We start from the raw sequence: 12,631 nt of genomic DNA on the forward strand, positions 1-12,631 counted from the left end.
TGTTCATTTGCACCAGTCACACAAACAACACGTTTAGATTATATATATATATATATATATATATATATATATCTATATATATATGTATATGTATCTGCTGATAGATTAATATATGGGTTGACACAGAATATTTATTGAAAAAACTGTGATTAATGCATAGGAAAGAAAATCACATTGAAATCTATATTAAATTTTTAAATCTTATTTAAATGATCACAATATTTTGAACAGTACAATGTAATACAAACAAGAAAATAGAGAATATTGTTAAGTTTGTGCAAGAATAGGGCAACAGGTAAAATTGCAAGCACTTTAGTGAGGTTTTTCAATAGATTACAAATCGTAAATTGTATTTTCCTTCAAATTCCTGTCTTCCCTTTGGCCATTTGTAAATGATAAAAGGTTGACTGCATGTCCATCTGCTCATGAGTTAATGTTGATGTACTAGGATATGAAAATTCTGAAGTTCACTTTGGCTATCCTGCTTTGCCAGAAGATTGTAACAGAATGATATGCTTGTGACCAATCGAAGGCACTCTTGGGTGCTGGTGTGGAGTCGTGGATACTGCTGGAACCATTTATGCAAGACTGGACAATGGCCTAGGTGAGTTTCTTCTCCGAAAGGGTTGAAAAATAATATTATATCTCTTTCTATGTTTAATGGCAGTAACCACAGCCATTGAGAATTATTATTTTTTTTTCTACTAAGGCATGGTTATTGCAAGTTGTAAATATTTTTCATCTAAATAATTATGCATAAATTATAATAAATAATCATATTCTTTGTTTTAAAACACATCCATCTCTATGTCAGCAGCCTCATATATTTATATGTATTCACTTCTATACATTACCTTTTGTTGGATTTAGATTCAAGAAAAGGGTTCAAAATTATTTATAGCTACAGATTAGATAAAAAAAAAGAAAAACACACACACATACACAACAGTTAGGAATATGTTGAATAAAAGATTAATTCAAGTGGTTATTGTTCACTAAAAAATATAAACTTTATCTGAAATATCAGAAGTCAATTTTAATACAAACTGTAATCCTCATCTAAGAACTGTAGACAAGAAATATATTTCATGTATATGTATGCCTTTACATTATTTGCTTGTATAAATTAATATATTACGGCAGTGTATCATTACGGCGGTGCATCAGCATGGCCACAGCTCTGAGCTGAAACATGAAGAAAAAAAATATATATATGAAGGGAGAGCAGTGTCTTTACTTTTATAAATATGTCTCTTGTTTATGTATGTATGCATGTATGTATGTGTGTGTGTGTGTGAGTGTACATAAAAAAATGTGCACACTCTCTGTCTGTGTACCAAAAGAAAATGAGTATATACTATATTATCTCTTTATCTTGCAACACAACTTCATAAACGTAATATATCGTTATCATTTTCTCCAAATTATTCCATTTTTAATACAAAGTACATAAATAGACAGAAACAGACAGACACACACAGACACACACACAAATGCATATATATAGATAGAGAGAGTGTGTGTGTGTGTGTCTAAAAGATCATCTATTTACATCAGTTAGACATTTTTCCTACCTCTCACCACATCTTTTTCATTCAATTCTATTTTTTTCAATCTTCATTTTTTCTTTTCTTTTGTTTCTTCCAAAATGAAGTTCAAATTGTTGTGGATATGAAATTCTTATTTTAGTTTTTTAAGTTTGAAACGTCTAACAAAAGACAAATGTGAGACCAAAGCAGGAATCAAATTTCTTATTTTTGACCACAAGTTAAAAACATTTGCCATATCTATCACTTTATTTCATTTACTATGCCAACATGTATATATATATAAATGAGCATTGGGCCTCACGGAGGCATCTGGCACCTATGCTGGAGGCACATAAAAGCACCTGCTGAGTGTTGGGCCTCACAGAGGCAACGTGTCTGATGCCAGTATTGCATAAGTGGCACCTATGCTAGTGGCACGTAAAAAGCACATTTCAAGCATTGGGCCTCATAGAGGCAATGACACGTGACCAAGACCTTTGGCAATATGCCATGCTTGAGAAGAAGACCCATGAAGCCAAGTGAAATCGTAGTCTTGGCAGATACTGGTGTCACGCAACTAGCACCCATGCCGATTGCATGTAAAAACACCCATTACATTCTCAGAGTGGTTGGCATTAGGAAGGGCATCAAGCTGTAAAAACCATGCCAAATCAGACCGGAGTTTGGTACAGCCCCCAACTTATCAGCCCTGATCAAACTGTCTAACCCATGCCAGCATGGACAACAGACGTTAAATGATGATGATATATAAAAGAAAGTATAGAGATATATAGAAAATAGAAGTAGTGAAAGTTGAAGACAATTCTTAATCCTCGTTTATTAGAAAGACAAATTACAGACATTTAAGATCACTGAACTGTTAGAAAACGCAGGTGTAGCTGTGTGATAGGAAGTTTGCCTCCCAACCATGGCCTCAAGTTCAATCCCTCTGCATGGCACTTCAGGCAAATGTCTTCTACTATTACCTAAGCCTTATGAGAGAGGTAGATGGAAACTGAAAGAAGCCTGTCATATATGTATGTGTGTGTGTTTGTTACTGTCTCCTCACCTTGACATCATGTGATTGTTGTCAACAAATGTTACCCTCATGAAAGCAGTTTTCATTTTCAATTATTTAGTGAAAGCATATATGGTAATGGAAAATATCAAATTACTTGGAAATAGGCAATGGTTGACAACAGGATGGCCGTCTGACTGTAGAAAATCCACATCAACAAATTCCATCCAACCCCTGAAAACAGGGAAAAGTAGATGTTAAACGATGATGAAGAAAAAAATTTCAGAGCTCAGATACTGCCTCCTATTATCAGTCTCCTTATAACAGGAAATTGGGGGCCTTCAATTAGATATGTTGATTAGAGTAATATTTAGGTCAGATTAGTCAAAAGCTTATCAGACCCTACACTGAAGCAAGACAAACACTATGACAGGAAAAAAAGAAGAAAAGAAAAGAAAATAATGGTGTGTTCTTCAGCTGGTTTAATTATAGGCAGCACTGGTCATACTATTACATTTTGTACTGCTAAGTATCCAGAAGAATTAAGAGTTTTTAAAAGAATGTTATTGATAGTAACAAATTGGCAAAGTAAGGTTATCTTTTTATAGCCATAAAATTAGAAGCTGACATAATATGATAAAAGCATTGACAAAAGACAAGATTAATATCAAGATGTATAAAGATTATAATCATAGACCTACCACATGTCAGTATTCATAGTATTACAAGCTCATAATTCCAAATATAGATATGTGTGTATATGTGCAAGCATGCTATATATAGACAATTTGACAAACTAAAGATTAAACTATGTGTATCAGCAAGGGTTCAAATGAATGTTGGTAATTCATTGTTTCACTATCTATTCAGAATAGATGCCACAATGGCTGTGAGGTTGAGAAGCTCACTTTGAAATCATATGGTTCTCAGTTCAATCCCATAGCATGGCACTTTCAACAAATCTGTTTTATTTTTGTGTGCTTTGTTGTTTGCTCCTCTTGCCACTTTCTGGAAATTTAGTCAGTACCTGTTAGACTGTACAAAATGTCTTAGCAGGCTTGTGAGGCTTTTGCACCCCCACTCTCCTATCATCTAGCCACAAATGTACATCCAAGATAGTGTTCTAGTTACCCATTACCACTAAAGAGTAGCACATTCCTGTGAAAACCTCTAGACACTTGAAGAAAACCATCTGTTCTATCTTTGTCTGAAGGCTTCCACTATTGTTCATATCCAGGACCACCAACTTACCTTTTGTGTTCAAGTGGATGGTCTGTATTGAGAGATAGCAGCTCTGCTTTATCTATCTCCATTCAACTTGGAGACAAATAGATCACATATCCACGGAAAATGGTGGATATCTGCAACCCAGGATCAAGCTCATCAGGTAAATATGATACAGAAAAATATCAATAAGATGTACTGGAAAAGTAGAGATTATGTAAAGGACAAGTCAATCTTCAATGTAATGTCATAATGTTCAAAAATAGCACAAACTGTATATAAGCTCAGACATAACATTGCTAGAATCATCTATCTAGAAGAGTTTCAGAGAAAATTGTCATATTGGTGAGATCAAATGGTATAACTACAAAAAAAATGTTATGGAGAATACTAATGTTAAAATTATCTGAGAGATTAATGTACAAACTGATCTGTAACAGAACACAAAGACCAAAAAAATAGAAAATTTAACATTACTGACATAGCAATCTCCAGGGATGATAATATAAAAAGTAAAAGGGAAGAGAAAAAATAACCAGCTACAGCAGAATGAAAAGAACTGTAGAAGATCTGTAACTTAAAGGAGCGAGCATAACTAGCATATTCAGAATGGTAACTATCAATCTCAAATCCTGATGTTAGTTACAACACAAAAAGAGCATGGAACTGCTGCAGAAAGCTATGTTGCTTCGAACAACATGGATCATAAGATTCTTTGAGACTTAAAGCTGCTGGTTGTAGTTTGATCTCAAGGAGAAAGTATTCTGGTTCAACACTTTCACAATGAGATAACAGAATAACAATAATAATAGAAATATAATGAGAAACACAAATGTTAGGTATGTGTTCAAGGAAAGAAAGATAAGATAAGCCAACTACTTTTTATAGAAACCTGAAGTTTTATAGGAAAGGCAAAAAGTAGCTAGATTCACTTTTTCACGTTTTCAATGCAGACATTAGAATAGAATTTAGATAGAAAATGTGTGGTGTGCTGATTATAAAATAGAGGTGAAGCCCAACAAGTGGATGATATGAAATAACTCATGGGAGAGAAAATGAAGAGAATAACAAGGAAGAATACAGGTGTCTGGGCATATTGAAAGTGGGTGAATTGATGGAAACCCAAATGAAGAAAATATTCTCTCAAGAATATTACAGGAAGCCGAGAATGAATCGGAGAACTAAGCTGAATTGTAAGAATAAATCCAAACAGTAAATACATGAGTAATCACTCTCTTGAGATATAGAGAAGGAGTGATGCATTTGTAAGCTGAGGAACTGTAATCTCTGGGCAAGAAAATAAAAGAAACTGCTGACAATACATGGTCTGTTCCACATGAAAAGTGATGCTGACTGGCTGTACCTGAGAAGTAAAATAATAGGATTGGAAATGATAAGTTGTAAGGATTGCATTAAATCAAAAACAAAAACAAAAAAAAACAACACAATATTACTTGGAATTTAACAAATGCAATGGAAGCACTACCTGACAAAAAGCAGTCAGGACAAGATGAATTACAAAATAAAAACAGAAATAAAGTGAGAAAACAACTAGAAATATGAGAAGATGCACAGTCAGTTCTTGAGAATGTTACCAAGGAACATAGATCAAGATAAACGATGAATGTGGTTCCAAAAAAATGACTTGAAAGCTGAAACAGAGGCCTTGATATGTACAGCACAAGAACAAACTACATCAAATTGAAAATAAACAACATCAAGCACAGAGTTAACCATACCTCAAATCTGGCAAATCTAGAGTGTGTGGTGAAACTGGAGAGAAAGTGTGGCATATTTTAAGCAAACTGGCCCAAAGAACTGATGAGAATGGTTCACATGGAACTATGTAATGAGCCTGAATGGTAAGAGGAGAGAAAATTGTGTAAACATAAACCTAAGTGTGTGGTAGAAAATGAAGACATTGGGGCTTCATGATCCAATATGATCATAGAATCAAACATCAAAAACCCAATATTATGCTGGTAAAGAAAGGAGGAAAATTGTGCCCATTCATAGACAGCACAATCTCAGAGGAAAACAGAATCATCAAAAAAAAAAAAGGACAAAATCTGACATGATATGACTAAGGTCATATCAATAACTGTTGCTGCCCTAAGTACTGTGAGCAAAAACATTGAAAAGTGATTGGGAAAAAGATGCATGAAAATGAAAATAAAGTAAATCCAGAAAACAGCATTTTTAGCAGTGTAAGGAATCTCTGCAAAGTCTTCAAGGCTTCAAAAGAACATACCACCTTAGTTTATGGCAAGTAAATAGCTGATGCATTAATAATATCTCCTGTAACAAACTGAATATGTTAGATATTATAATGATAAAAACAGCAATAATAACAACGATTTCAAATTTTGGCAGAAGGCCAGCAATTTTGGGTGATTGCATCAACCCCAGTGTTCAATTGGTACTTATTTTATCGACACCAAAAGGATGAAAGGCAAAGTCAACCTCAGTGGAATTTCAACCCAGAACATAAAGATGGATGAAATGCCATTAAGCATTTTGCTTGGCATGCTAACAATTCTGCCAGCTTGCCATAATAATAATAATAATAATAATAATAATAATAACAATAACAACAATAATAATAATAATAATAATAATTGCCCTGATGCAGTACCAGACAGTGGCTCTGATGGCTTCTGATCTTAACTGATTGGAAGTGTTATCATGTACATTGTTTCATCTTGGTATAAAAGATGGGCTATAGCAAATTTTCTGCTCAACACCACAGATTTGCTTGTCAGCTGCTTGACCTTAACCAGTTGAGCATGCCCCTTAGTGGCTGACGATATGTGCATTTCTGATCATGAGCAGAATTAGTGGGGGAGCATCATAACCATGTGTTGAAAGGAATTCTTATAGGCTTGGATAATTCACCTTTGAAAACATGGGTGTTTCATTCAACATCCTTAAACAATCCTAATTAAGGGACCTTTTGAGAGGGATGGGCTACTCGACCGGAAGAAAATTCTGACTGGGCCCCACCTGCAAGGTAATGCACTGTTTATCTTGATATGAGATCACCATGTCGTGCACATATGGTTGTGATGCATGTGCCTGGTGTACTCTTATCAGACAGGTAGTTATGATAGCTATACTGGGTGTCGTATATTTTACCCCAGTGTCACTTTGATGGTATGCACTGCTCTCTCACTCAGTAATAGTAATAATAATAATATAATAATAATAATAATAATAATAATAATAACCACCAGATGACAACGTGTCTCTAAAAGAAATGGAGAAACTTTCAAAATACAAAGACCTGGAAACAGAGGTAACCAGAATGTGGAATCTAAAAACAGAAACAACTCCTATCATAATAGGTGTATTAAGCATGATAAAAAAATATTCTGACAAATATATAACAAAAACACCAGGACTTACAAACACATATAACATATAGAAAATTGCACTACCAGGCACTGCACACATCCTACACAGAACACTTTCCATACAGTAACCATCAGAGCATCACAACAAATCACAGCACATACCCTAGGCACACAGAGCTGCGCTTGGTAGTGAAGTGAAAGCATGCTATAAAAAATATACTACTGAATGATAATAATAATAATAATAAATCAAGGTACACTGCTTATCTGCTATATATAGCTAGAATATTAGCTGTTGGATAAATAGATTACAGGAACGTTAATGACAATGATCCACACAGCTGGCTCTTGGAATATCTAAGGATGCTCAGAATCAATGAGAAGATAATAACTTTTTAGAGAAAGCGATAAGAGAGTGGGAAGCAGAAATGACCTTGACATGTGCAAATGAATTGCTAGCCAATGTGAAAATATGCAGGTATATATTCCAGGGAGACACACTCTCACAACTACTCTTCATCATTGCACTAGAAAGAAAATCCAGGCCTGCCTATGAATTTAACAAATCCAAGATGAGAATAAATCACCCACTTTATATGGATAACCCTCAAACTGAATGCAAAAAATGAGACAGCCCCTAGATTCTTTGATTTCTTAAAAGATACTGGAATGCAGTTTGGGGTAAATAAGTGTGCTGTATTAATTATGATTAGAGGCCTGAATGTAAAATGTGATGGCATAAAATTACCACAAGGTATCATTGGACTGCTGTGGAATAATGAGGGGTACAAATATCTAGAAGTGCTACAAGACAATGCAACAATGGAAGGAGAAATGAGAAATGAGAAAGCCACTAAATAGTACAAGAGGAGAATTAGGAAGGTGCTCAAAACAAAATTAATTGAAGGCGTGTCATTAAAGCCATAAATACTTGGGCTATGCCAGTATTGTTGAGATAATCTGCTCCGTTTCTGAATTGGACAAAAGTTGAGCTACAGAACTTGGACAGAAGAACTGGAAAACTGCTCACAATGCAGTCCGTCCTAACAGTAATGCTGACTACCTCTCCCTACCAAAAAAGGAAGGTGGCACAGGATTATTAACCACAGAAGACACTGTTAATACTACAATACTGAATCTGGAAAATTATGTTGAGTAAAGAAAGAATACTACTAACATCCAGAGATACCCAAAAAGATACCAAAACAGTAAGAAAATTTAAAGAGAAAGGAAGAACAACAGAATAAACAAATGGAATTGCATGGCTAATTCATGCAACAAGCCAAGAATGTTGAAAGTAAAGATCGCTGGATCTGGCTGATGGTCAGAAACTTGAAACAAGAGACAGAAATGCTAATTATAGCTGCTCAGAAACAAGCCCTTTGAACAAATCTAATAAAGGCCAAGATCGACAAAACTCAGTCAGCTAATGTAGAATCTGCAGGAAAGGAGACAAACATAATAATAATAATAATGATAATAACTGCCCTGATGTAGTACCAGGCAATGGTTCTGATGGCTTCTGGTCTTAACTGATTGGAAGTGTTATCATGTACATGTTTTGTCTTGGTATAAAAGATGGATAAAAGCAAATATTCTGCTCAACACCACAGATTTGCTTGTCAGTTGTTTGACTATAACCAGTTGAGCATGTCTCTTGGTGGCTGACAATATGTACATCTCTAATCACAAGCAGAAGTAGTGAGGGTGAACATCATAGCCATGTATTGAGAGGAATTCTTTGAGATTTGAATAATTCACCTCTGGAAGCATGGGTGTTTCATTCAACATCCTTAAACAACCCTTATTCAGAGACCTTATGAGTGGGCTGGGCTACCTGACATGAAGAAAAATTCTAACTGTGTCCCCCCAGCAAGGCCATGAATGGTTTGTCTTGATATGAGATCACCATGTCACACACATATGGTTGTGATGCATGTGCCTGGTGTGCCCTTATCAGACGGGTAGTCATGATAGGTATAGTGGGCTTCATATATTTTACCATAGTGTCACTTTGATGGCATGGTCTGCTCTCTCACTCAATAATGATAACAATAATAATAATAATAATCCTTTCTACTAATGGCACAAGGCCTAAAATTTGTGGGGAGGGGACAAGTTGATTACATTGACCCTAGTGTTCCGCTGGTACTTAATTTATTGACCCTGAAGAGATAAAAGGCAAAGTTGACCTCAGCAGCATTTGAACTTAGAACCTGAAGACAGACAAAATACCACCAAGTATTTTACTAGCGTGCTAGTTATTCTGCCAACTTAACTACATTTGGTTTCAAATTTTGGCACAGGACTAGCAATTTCTGAGGAGGTGGGTAAGTTGATTACATTGACAATAATATAAATAACAAGTGTTTTCTTGGACAAAAATGTGTGTGCGCTTAATCTTTAAAGCTTAAAATATTATTACCAGTATTGTGTTTAGATGTTTTCCTTAAAACAAAATATGAAAAGTGTTGCTCATGAAAAGTAGAAATTACATGTTTTGTTAATACAAAGAATAAATGGATTTACTATATTTATATGATAACCAAGTTATTTATTGCAAAATGATAAACATAGGCACAGGCATGGCTGTGTGGTGAGAAGTTTGCTTCCCAATCACATGGTTTGAAGTTCAGTTCCACTGCATTGCACCTTGGGCAAGTGTTTTCTATTATAGCCTTAAGCCCACCAAAGCTTTGTGAGCAGACAGAAGCTGGAAGTAGCCAGTTGTAAGGGTGACTGTGTGTGTATGTGTCTTTTTGTCTGTGTTTATCCCTTCCACACCACTTGAGAACCAGTGTTGCTGTATTTACATCCCCATAACTCAGCAAAAGAGAATGATAAAATAAGTACAAGGCTAAAAGAAAAAGAGAAATGGAGTCAACTCATTTGACTAAAATTCTTCAAAGCAGTGCTACAGCATGGTCATAGTCTAATGCCAGAAACAAATAAAGGATAAAAGATCTAATATCTTTTATTATATGATTATTAAGATCTAAATTATATAAATCCTAAATATTCAATAATGATAATCTGCTTTCTAAATCATTATTACAAAAATATTGTTTTGAAGGTATACAAATTTATACAGCAGTATAAAAGCAAATTGATAAAACATGGAAATTCTATGGGTCAAGCTAGTTCATCTTAATGCTTTGGAATGGTTTGCATTCAATCTGTAATATCAGAGTGAATTGTAAGGAATTTATTCTATAGAGCCCTACCAAGCCAATTGATGATTAAGTTTTGTATAATGAGAAGAATGTGTCATATCAAATTAGGCTAAGTTAGATTTACGGTCAGTAGCAGTTCTGAAGCAGGAATTTATGAACTCTTTCTCTCTCCTTCTTTCCCTCTCTCTCCCTCTGTCTCTTTGTCTCTGTCTCTCTCTCACAGGTTTTCTATTCAATCTATTAATTTCATAACATCTCATTCTATCTCCAGTGAACACCTAAAATTACAATGGTTTGTTAAAATGAAGCCAATGAATTTTTCATTTCTTGTTTATACAAAAAGTCTATCTGCTTATATCTATGTATGTATGTGTGTGTGTGTGTGTGTGTGTGTGTGTACACACACCAATACACACACACACACGCACGTGGACACAGTAAGAGATGAGATAAAAGTATTGAAATTCTGCATTAGTAAAATATCTGAATTCAGTGCAAGTTGTTGGTCGTGTGTGAGTGTGTGTGTGTGCCTATGTGTGTTTTTTTTTTTATCTTTAAGGATTAATGTCCCTACTGTTATTGCTCAAAGTTTCATACTAGCCAGACATTCTCCTGATAGCAATTCAATTAAGAAAACTTGTAATTAAAAATGACAGAGGTTCAGTGATGATGTTGTTGTGCATTTCCCAGTTAATTCTGACGAAAAGGACTAAATTTAAAGATCTTGCTGTAACCATTCCATCTTTTCAGCACTATCTAAGACTACATTATCTAATATGTTGTTATCTTAAGATGAATTGGTTTGATTTGTAGGAAGTTTTGCTGCTATATATATGACCACATAGAGACTACCTCATTGGATTGATGGATGTTACCTATTGCTCTATCACAATAGCATATCATCTTTTCAGTTTTGATGTTTAGCAGTTCTAATATATCATCTAACTTCATCTCCTTGCAACAATTCATGAGGTAAAATTTGCTATCATGACATCATTGTGAGATGATTTCCATCTTCTGTTTGCTTTGATATCTATCAACTACTGCACTGAATAGAACTGACATTACTTTACTCCATTTATATAGGATATCGTGCACTTATTGATTAACTGATCGTTATCTGGCTTTCCTAGAATATTCTTTTGGACTCCTTAAGTACATTGAGAGAAGAAGAAGGAGAAAAGAATATAAGAATATCTTTCCTCATGTTTGAAATTGGAGTTATGGTTACAGAAATGCTTTTTGAAGCTACCACCAGTCATTCTGAATTATCACAATATTTTGTAACCCTTTTGCAGTGTAATGTAGCACTGTAGATGATAGTGAATCTAAAGGTGTGAGTTAACATACTTCCAGAATTACTGGAAATACTAAACCTGTTGCTGTTTCTTTAAAATTAAAATTCCTTCGTTGAAATACCATTTGAAAAATGTGTCCCTGGTTCAGACATTAAGCATAGCTACAAACTTTAATAAATGGAAATATATCAACTCTGCTCTACGTATATTTAGTATGCATTACCTTGATTTTTATCTTAGTATGCTTTATTTAGATACAATGATAACAAGTATAAAGCCATTTTGCCTAGCCAAAGAAAACTTTTGCTTTGCAGGGTCATGCTATTTTTTTCCATCCTTTGTTCCTTTATATTGTGTACAGTACTTTTCTCTCTTTTTTTCCTTCGTAACTTTTAGCTATATTTTTCTTGTTTTATTTCCTGCTTCTGTTTCAGTCAACATTCATTGTCATCACTCATCTCAACCAGTCATCCTCATCCTTTACTAAGCACACGACTAAACTGTTATTAGCTCTGTTTCCATCATTCTGCTTGCTGTAAGATGGAGCACTAAATCTGTTGTTGATACCTAAAACAAGATTCGATTCAGCCCATTCCTATTTGGCAAACCAGTAAAATATTGTCACTGGGTCAGGTTTAATAAACTATTGCACTCTATTGAGTACTTTTTCTATCATTCATTGTAACCAACACACACACATGCATACGCACAAATATATATTTTTGGTAGTAAGTTTTGTGTCATATAAATGTAGAAATGATTATACAAAGCTGATGTTGTGTGCATTTCTAAAACTCAGAAGTATTTCTTTATATTATTACGTGGAAGTTTAAAAAGAAAAAAGGCTATCAAAGTCATTGTGAATCTGATGTTTTAAATGTCTTCATTACCATGAATTCATTAGAAAATTATCCATTTTAAGAGAAATATTAATTTGAACTGAAAGCTAGCAATGTTTCCCTCCTTTAACAAAATAGCTGGGAGATTTGTAACCTTTCAGTCAGAATAAGGGTCATCAACGAATGCCTGAAGGCTA

At 34.5% G+C, this 12,631-nt stretch overlaps 1 protein-coding gene across 10 annotated transcripts in view; it reads left to right on the plus strand.

Moving 5' to 3' along the window:
• Window positions 1-12,631, plus strand: part of LOC115210389 (bone morphogenetic protein 1) — a 2,987,986-nt gene that overhangs the window by 933,263 nt on the left and 2,042,092 nt on the right. For 9 of the 10 annotated variants that reach the window (XM_029778966.2, XM_029778967.2, XM_029778971.2 and 6 more), the window contains exon 6: window positions 449-604. The exons of the other annotated variant lie outside the window; for it this stretch is intronic. The gene's annotated coding sequence lies outside the window, so the exon portion shown is untranslated. The remainder of the gene's footprint in view (window positions 1-448; window positions 605-12,631) is intronic. 10 annotated transcript variants of the gene reach the window in all.

The sequence above is a fragment of the Octopus sinensis genome, linkage group LG4, assembly GCF_006345805.1.
Source record: "Octopus sinensis linkage group LG4, ASM634580v1, whole genome shotgun sequence".
In the NCBI taxonomy this organism is placed as follows: domain Eukaryota; kingdom Metazoa; phylum Mollusca; class Cephalopoda; order Octopoda; family Octopodidae; genus Octopus; species Octopus sinensis.